Source organism: Schistocerca piceifrons, chromosome 1 (assembly GCF_021461385.2).
Source record: "Schistocerca piceifrons isolate TAMUIC-IGC-003096 chromosome 1, iqSchPice1.1, whole genome shotgun sequence".
Taxonomy (NCBI): Eukaryota; Metazoa; Arthropoda; class Insecta; order Orthoptera; family Acrididae; genus Schistocerca; species Schistocerca piceifrons.
Genome location: NC_060138.1, coordinates 1,230,784,517 through 1,230,792,192, shown reverse-complemented (window position 1 = coordinate 1,230,792,192; position 7,676 = coordinate 1,230,784,517).

The following is a 7,676-nucleotide window of genomic DNA, read 5'->3' as shown; positions in this document are numbered from 1 at the left end:
GCTCACGCAAAAGTGATTGTGCAACAGCGAAGAGGAGAATATCGTCGCCGTTTGTGGACTAGAACGCGACGAATGGTTGTCGAAGCCGTCTCCATGCCACTGGGGCTGATTGTAAGAGTTCCTGCGCCCAGATTTTATGGCGGACGTGCAGCAGCTTATACGAGTGCTACAGCTCGTAGTTCCAGCCGCCATTAAGGGCATGAGGCGTGAAGAGCTGCGTTAGCCACATGCATCTCACCACCAGCACCGACACGTCTACCCAAGGCAAGACTGCTTGCAATTGTTAAGTCGAACTTTGCATACATGTAAAAGGAGAATACCAGTTTTCTTTTGTGCAAGTGCAGAAGACAGAATATAGTAATGAGTAAAATTACGACGCATGTTGTTCATTGTAAAGTGTAGTAACCTGAAACATAGTGTAGTGAAATCAGACTGAGGCCACCATCGCCTCTTTCATTTACAATTCTTTTGGGTATAGAATACTTTAGCGTATAAGAATGTTGAAAAGAGCAATGGTCACACCAGAATGAGTCGCCTATTTATAGTTACTTAAATTTTTCTGAGTAACCTTTCAAGTAAAGTCACTTAACTAATTCTATATCAATTGTCCAAAGAGTAATATCCAAAATCATTAAATAAGTTGAAGGATAGAATTTTGTTAACCTAAGTTGCATAAGTTGTCTTGGTGGTAATTACCAAGCCAACTCACAGAAATTGAGAGAGTATTTGCTTTGTAGAATCACCTAGAATGATCAGAAATAGTAATATTCAGAATTAAGTTTAAATTCAACTCAAGCCGTTTCACTTTGAAACGAGCCAAAAAATTGATTTATTCTTTTGCTCCTTCAGAGCTGGCGACCGTAGTTATAAGTATTTTCAGGAGGATTCGACGGTAAGTCTGCTGCTCTCGTCGTGCTGATAGGATTATCCACTGCTGCTAGCAGTGGTGATTGGATACATAAGCTCACTACCAAGTTAAGTGGGTCAGGTAGGCAGTGTTACCGTGTGAACTGTAGGGCACTGTAGGCCGTGGATCGAACTCGTTCAATCATCACAGCTCTTTGGGAAATAGTCCGTTTAGGAGTGTACTAATCATTAGGTAAATACTGGCGAGTAACGGTCAAAAATGTATACGCAAGTGAATTTAGCAAGGTCCATGTAGCACCTAATTAATGTGGTGCAATGGCGAGGGTAGGAGTGGAGTAAAAGTGAGCTGAGCTTGTGGCAGCTGTGATGTCTTCAAAGATTAATAACGTGAATTCACTACTACCTCTTACCATTAGGGCTGAGCTATTTACGGTTAAAATACGTAGCAGTAAGCGCAAAGGCGTGACAGCTACAAGTCCGTATTGGCTTTATACATACGGAAGTAGGAAGCGGGTCATTCCGTCAGTGGAGGGGTTAAAACAACCGAGTCAGTTGAGAACATACCCCATTTACTGATGGAAAGATTCGGCGGTTCGGTCGCATGTGGCGACTGTGACAGGACTTACCAAGTTTGTAGAATAATGGCTGCAATAAAAGTGTTTTATATAAACTTGTAGTTTCAAGAAAATTTTAAATTTAAAATTCTGTTGTAGACAAATATACCACAATTGGTAAGTTCAAGACGACAACCTGCAAAGCAGCAAAAGAAAGTCCAATAGTAGGAGTTAAACAAGTAATACTTGGTTTAATAAACATTTCTATTAGGCACGAAATACAGCAGCTTAAGATGGAGTCGAATAGTAACAAGCAAGACGAAAACATTACAAGGTCAGACCCAGAATTAGGGACCATAGATACTGTTGTAGGGTTGGAAAATCTTATAGATGAATCCACACCCACAAGACAGGAGGAACGGGAAGTGAAACCAAAGGTAGTGAAAAGTGAACCCAATGTATCTGTGGATGCAAGTCACAAGGGAGAGGATATGGAATTAACAAGTTTGTTAAATAGGATGATGGCACAAATTCGAGAAGGGAATGCTAGTTTGAAAGCAGAAATGGCTAGTCATATATCCCAATTGGATGAAAACCTATCTGGTAAAATAAAAGCCAATTTAGATATTTTGAATACGCAAAGCCAGCGTATCACAGAGGTAAACAAATCAGTAAACAGCTTTAGGGCTGAAATAACAAATGTTCAGAGAAAAGTCACAGAAATAGAGAAAAGATTTAATACCGAAATTCAGAGAATAGATAAATCAGTGGAACCTTTGGTTAGTGAAAAATTAGAACCGATAATTGAAAGTAAATTACAGGTGATAGTACCAGTTGTAAAGAAAGAGATTGTTAAAGAAACGGCAGCTGATATTGAAACACTGCGCAATACCATGTTGAGTTTTGATGCATGTGTGCAGGAGCAGGAAAATACACTGCGTAAGGAGGTAAAATTGTTAAGTCAGCAAGTTCAGAATCAGACGTTTCTTAACTGTAGTGGTATCCCATTGGTAATGCAAAAATCAGAAATACTGAGTAGGGAGGAAAAATACGATCCTCAAAAGAAACAAGGTGGATGGCATCCAATGGATTTTATAAAAAATTGTGAACGTGTCTTACCAACAGACATGTCGGATAAAGAAAAAATTAATTTAGTAATAGACGCTTTAGCAGGTCATGCTAAACGATGGGGATTGAATTTGGATATCGACAATTTGAAGTTTACAGACTTCAAAGAAAAGTTCCTTGAGGAATTCTGGAGCACACAACAGAGAGATAGGTTGTGGAGAGAATTCGTTGTCGCCAGAATGCCAGAACATGGGCGTGGGCTCATGAAAGAATACTGTGAAGGATGGTTCAAGCGTTTGGAGTATCTTAAAGATCGTAGATCAGAATCGGAGATAGTGTGGGAGTTGTGGAAAAAGCTACCTGACGATTCAAAGCGGTATGTAGGAGGCACTCATCGAACATTCGATGAATTTTTAGAAAAAATCGAGAATGAAGATAGGTGGCGTGAAACTAGAGAGTGTCGAGGTTTCAGAAATCAGAATGGAATAGTAAAAGGTGGTAGGAATGAACCGCAAATTAACATGATGAGAGGAAGAGGTCGAGGAGGTAACTCTCAGCGAGGGAGAGGACACTATCAGGGAAACGGGATGCATTATCAAAATCAGGAAAACTAAATACCGCGCAGGTCAAGGGCCTAACGCGCGCGGAAAGAAAGAAATGGCCCAAATATAGGGAAGATAGGAGTATTCAGTACTATAGTAGGTTAGTGCGTCGTTCGCCTGAAGAGCAGTTACATAAACGAAACTTTGCGAACTATAATGCAGGGATACAAACAGAGGAGAGAGAGCAGGGAGGAATTATTAAGGGAAATGAAGTAGGAAAAGAATATCGGTCGGATGTGAAGGCTCACGTGAATGAAATAAGTACAATTCGAGGTCAGAGTGACGAATTGATGAAGGAAGAGTCAGAGAAGGCGTTGTTTGTCGGTAGGGATGGCAACTGTGCAGAGAGGCAGGGGCAAGGTAGGAGTGATGTGACTTATGGTAAAAGGTTCGTACGAATAGTCGACGAATCGCATCGAGAAGTAATTAAAGAGGGAAGGGTGGATAAGAAAAAGGGGCATTGTGCAGCGACGCATGCCGATTCAGAAATTACCTCGTATGCAGAATATGTACATCAGCTCAAAAGCCAGCCAGCACAATTAGAAAGATCTTCCACTCAAGTGATTAGTTTGGACACGAATATGACAGTGTTAGAGAGCCATACCGATTATGATGTGTACCTAGTGACAGCAAGAGTACATGACTGCGATGAAGATTCTTTTAAAGAAATTAGAGAAAGTGTATCTAACCAAGAGAAAGAGTGTTGTGATCCCTGTAGTACTGAAGCAAATGAGTTGAGTGAGACTGGAATTCCATTAGTAGGGGAAAATAATGAAAGTAAGAGTGGCGAATGCACTATCCAACAAAGGAAAAGTAGAAAAATGGATTATAATTTGCGAGAATTATTTGAATCCGAAGAAGGTCATATTTCTAAGGAGGAGGAATTATCGTCAGAATCATCAGAAAGCATCCAGGGAGAAAAAGAAGTAGAGGAAGTTTCCGATCCCGCAACCGAGAGTTCAGGCATGACAGATTCGAATGAGAACGAGATGGCATTAAAGAGCCTAGACGAACGACTATTGGAAAAAGTGGTGAAAGAATTTAGGATGAAAAGGAGAAAGAAACCTCCAGATGGAATGGTCAGTATAAAAACCGGAAAAATAATATGGCAAGACTTAGCGGTGGAAAAGGATTTATTATGGGAAGATAAAGAAAGTATGAAAGAGGAAAATAAGATGCAAACAATCCTACCCATTAATGTATGTGGGTACGATTTATATGTATTGTTGGATACGGGTGCTCAAATAAGTGCTATTTCGCACGCATTTTTTGAGATGATCAAAGAGCAACGAGGAGTAGTCATGATGCCAGTAACAGGTGTTAAAGTGATAGGGGCGACAGGGAAATGTAGTAAACCTGTTAAACATCAAGTGATGATGGAATTTAAGATAAAAAACAAGCAATTTTCGAATGCATTTTTAGTAGTTCCAGAGCTCAGTGCGGAGATCATTTTAGGCATTGACTGGTTAATAAAACAGAAAGTAATTATAGATTGTGACAAAGGGATAATAGTTCGTAAAGTTGATAGTGCGGTATTAGAAATACCATTTGAATCATCTAGAGTAATGGAAGAGAACCAGCTGAGATGGGTAGAATTTAGAGATGATCATGATTCAGGAACAGGTCAAAAATTCGATTGGTTTCTGGTGAGGCAGATAGTTGAAGATGAAAATAAGGAGACACTCCTTCGAAATGTAGTGGATAAAACGGAAGGACTATCTGATGCCCGAAGGGAGGATCTATGGCAAATTCTGAAAGAAAATCAGGAGATATTTTCGGACAAACCGGGACGAGTGATAAATTATGAGTACTGCATGGAGGTAGAGGAGCATGAACCTTTCTTTAAACCACCATATAATGTACCCTTGTCTAAGAAAGAAGCAGTCCAAAAAGAAATAGATAAAATGGTTTCATGTGGGGTCATTGAACGGAGTTCTAGCCCATATAATAACCCACTGGTGATAGTAGGTAAGAAGGGTGGAAGTGTACGAATAGTGATAGATGCTCGTACTCTGAATAAAGTAGTGAAGAGGGAGTTGGATCGTCCAGAGAACATAGATAATTTATTGCAGAAGTTTAATGGTGTAAAGTACATGACTAGTTTAGACCTAACTGCAGAATACTGGCAAATCCCATTAAGTGAGGAGTCTAGGAAGTACACGGCATTTTTATTCAATGGCAAATGCTACCATTTCACAGTGGTACCATTTGGCCTAAATACTTCCGTTTCAGTGTTCATTCGGGCTTTAGACAAAATTTTAGGGAGTGAACTTAGTTCGCCAATCACGGTTTATGTAGTTGATTTGTTAATTGCTACAAGGACGTGGGAAGAGCACATGGAGTTATGCGACAGGGTGTTCAAAGCTTTAATTAAAGGAGGAATGACCCTGAACCTGAAAAAATGCGAGTTTGTGAAGAAAGAAATAAAGTTTTTAGGTCACATAGTAACACCAGAGGGAATTGAAAAGGATCCCGATAAAGTCAAAGCAATAAGAAATTGTCCGGCTCCCAAGAATAAAAAACAACTAAAGTCGTTTATAGGACTTTGTTCCTTTTATCCTAAGTATGTGGATGATCAGGTGTTCAATAGCCCACATCTGAACAACCTACTTAAGAAGAACAGTGTGTATATATGGACTGAGGAATGTGAAACAGCATTCAACCGGCTAAAAGACAATTTGTCTAAAAACATAAAGTTATGGCACCCTGACCTGTGTGAACCATTCAACATGGCAACAGATAGTTCAGATTATGGATTGGGAGTATCAATATTTCAGGAGGTAATGATAGATGGGGAAAAAACTCATAGACAAATAGCATTTGCGAGTAGAACCATGTTTAAGTACGAAAGAAACTATACGGTTTCAGAGAAGGAGGCTTTAGCTATTGTATGGGGTTTTAGGAAATTTCAACTTTTCTTATGGGGACATACACAAAGCTTTAATATTTTTGAAGGACTGCAGTTTGTTACATAACAGGTTCACCAGATGGGCACTGTTTTTACAACAATTTGATATAGAGATCAAGTATGTTAAAGGGAAAGAACATGCAGTACCGGATGCTTTGTCGAGATTACCGGAAGGATGTGAGACACTAGAAAGTATAAAGAATAGGGAAGATGTTTTTGAGGTGAATTACTTCAAAAAAGCGGAAGGAAGAGAAAAAATTAGGGAAATATGTCAGAATATGCGAAGATATCAAAGTGATGATGATGCACTCAAGTCGGTAAAGGTCAAGTTTGACAATCCGGACGCAACTAACATAAGGGCTTCATATAAAATGCATAAAGGTGTACTGTATCTTCAAAGATTAAATAACCCAGGGAAGTGGAGAGTATGTTGGCCGGAACAACACACTGAAGTGCTGATAGATTATGTTCACTTGGCATATGGCCATTGTGGTGCACGGAAGTGTACCGATAAGTTAGATGAATGCATTACCTTTAACAACATGGCACGAAGGGTAGCACAGAGGATAAGATCTTGTGATCTATGCCAAAAGGCGAAAGTAACAAATGCAACTAATCAAGGGCCCATGCAATCAATAAAACCTGATGAAGTACTAGAATAGTAGCAGTAGATATCTTTGGACCATTACCGAAAACCATGGGGGTTTTTGTGTACATATTTGTAGCAGTTGAACTTTTCTCAAAGTATATAAAGCTATATCCCTTGAGAAAAGCTACTGCCAGAGCTGTGTATGATAAAATGGTGTGTGATTATTTTGTGAAAGTAGGGAAGCCAAAGAGAATACTATCAGATAATGGTGTTCAGTTTTGCTCAAAAATGTGGAAGGATGGGATAACTGAGAAACAGGTAGAAGTGGTACATATCTCAGCTTATCACCCATCAAGCAATCCGGCAGAAAGATATATGCGTGAGATAGGTCGGTTATTTAGGACGTACTGCCATAGCAACCACAAGAAGTGGGGCATTTATGTGAGTGAATTCGAAGAAATCATGAATTCATTAACAAACGAGAGCACTGGATTTACTCCAGAAGAAATCCTGAAAAAGACGAGAAGTAAAAGTCTAGTAGAAGACCTACTAGAATTTCCAGATAGAGTTGAATTAGATTATGATAGTAAAAAGAACTTAGTAAAAGACAAGATGAGAAAACAAGCAGATGCGAGAATTCGTCGTCATGACGAAAAAGTAAGGAATCCTAAATTCAAAATAGGTGATCTCGTTCTTGTAAAAACACATGAAAAGTCAAGTGAAATTAATAACGAGATCAGCAAATTTAAATATATATATAATGGACCATTTAAAATAGTGTCCATACCCAATGTGAATGCTTATTATTTAGAGTACCCATTAACAGGCAAACGCCTGGGAGTAAGAAACATAGTGGATCTCAAAAGGTATGAACCACGAATTCTACCAGATTGAAAATAAATATATAAATAAATATTAAAGTAAACCAATATGTAAATAGTTTTGTTTCTTTTGTTCTATGTTCACTAAAATATGTTGCAGTATTCTAATGAAACTTCTAGTTTAAGTAGAGACTAAACAGACTGGGAAAGACTGAGCTTCTAAGAAAGCCTTAATAGATGTGTAAATAAGTGTTGTGGAAGAGGTAG